This window comes from Frankliniella occidentalis, unplaced genomic scaffold, assembly GCF_000697945.3.
Source record: "Frankliniella occidentalis isolate FOCC.00 unplaced genomic scaffold, Focc_3.1 Scaffold70, whole genome shotgun sequence".
NCBI lineage: Eukaryota > Metazoa > Arthropoda > Insecta > Thysanoptera > Thripidae > Frankliniella > Frankliniella occidentalis.
Window position 1 is genome coordinate 160,949 of NW_026267200.1, and position 1,955 is coordinate 162,903.

The following is a 1,955-nucleotide window of genomic DNA, read 5'->3' on the forward strand; positions in this document are numbered from 1 at the left end:
GCCCCGGGAAGAGGAGGAGGAGGAGGTGAAGGGGCCAACTCTCGAGATTCTACAAAGTCGAGAGCAGGAGTTGAAACGATTTAAAACCAAATTTCGGGAGGAAGTGATGCAAATCAGTGGTCTGGGAGACACTTTGCCTTCCGAAGAGGTTATGGAGGGGATGTTTGACGCGGCGCTGCAGAGGCAGCGGGAGGCCGTGCAAGCCAAGGACGATGACCGCGTCATCGTTGAGATTGAGAACTCGGAGAACGCTGAAAACCCACTATGGTTCAGCATGCGTCGCGCCGATCAGATCAATCGAGTCCCACGTTTTCTAGCTTCCAGGGCCAAGAAATCAAGGAATGGCGTTTTTTTCCCCTGGAAGGTATCCAACCGCCTCTGGAGGGCCCCTGCAAGTGGGGCCCTCGGGGCTCCACTTCTTAAAAGTTACCTGAGGGTCCATAGATGATGTCTGCAAAGTTGCATCTCAGCAGGATAAAATGCAAGGTTGTTTCCGCTAACCCCCGCACTAGGACCGTTAGGGCAATATGAAGTAGGCTCGGGGAGAGCCTCTACTCGGGCTGGCAGTGCCCGGGGAGCAAAGTCCCAAGGACATGAGCGCCCCCGCAATTCGTCCACCACGACAGAGCACCCATATGGGAATGACCGCACGCCAACCCGAAATAATGTACACTACGTATCCTCGGCGGGAATGAGACCAAAACGCCACCACCACGCCCGAGGTCAGTGTCGATCTGCTTGGAGACCGGGATTGGGGCTGACAGGGACCGTCCCGCGGGCCGCCGTGCCAGCACTGACAAGGAGGCTTAGGTAAGTGTAAATTCCCGATTCGGTTCAAACTCGGTATATTTGCTTCTTGACCATGTAGATGACGAACGCCGGTCGAATTTTGTGCTGAAGTTCACATCCCGGGGTACTTTATAGGAGCGTTTTATAGAAATTTTTTTAGAAATTTTTCATAAACTCATGGAAGGCGTTCTCAAATCGAAAAATGGAAGAACTACCCCCCCAAAACTGCACATTCTGAGTCGGAACATCACTTAAAAAAATGTTGACATGAAATTTTTATTTGTGGGGAATTATAGGCCCGTATAGGCCCCTACAGGGAGTTTTGACATATGAACTTCAGCACAAATTTTGACGCGCAATAGTCATCTATAGGGATAAGAAGCAAATATACCGAGTTTGAACCGAATCGGGAATTTACACTTACCTAAGTCTCCTGTGAGGCAGGGGGAGCGCCTCAGCGGCACCCTGAGCCTGAACAACGCCACAGGCGTGCAGATGTGCGGCGAGGGCAACGCTCCCCGTCCTCGCCGTAGAGCGATGCCGATTTGTTCCTGAAATTGGCCAACGATTGGCCGGGCATTAGCAGACGACGCAGTCGCAACAGTGCTGGAAGGCTGAAGGCTGGGCCGAGCGAGCGAGTGGAGAACTACCCCCTCCCCCCGTCACGACGGCTGCGAGGCCTCTGATTGGCTGCCGCTGCTCGTCGCGGCGTCGCGGCTCAAGGACGCGCGTGCAGCGGCGCGCGGCACGTGGCGCGTCTCAGTCAGGAGTAGATAGCCGAGGAGAGCACACCACATCGCATCGCATCACCACCGCACCACTTCAAGGATGGCGAGCAAGCAGATCAAGTCGTTGATCGTGTCCAGCGGGACAAGGACCACCGCCACCACCGCCGCCGCGAAGGAAGCCACAGGCAGGATCAGATAAAGGACTATAGTCGAAGAAAGTCTTGGAAAGTCTGCAGGGGTAAATGGCGCAGAGCAAGCGTAAAATTATGAAAATGCGTAAAATCGCCTGAGTTGAATTTCTCTCAAGAAAGCAAACAGTTACAAATCATGAATAACAAAATGTAACGGTTAATAAACCGTTTTTTTTGCGGGGGTAGACAAAAATTTAGCTTCAGCTTTTCGCTCGCTTCGCTCGCATGTATATTTTTAACTTGAGCG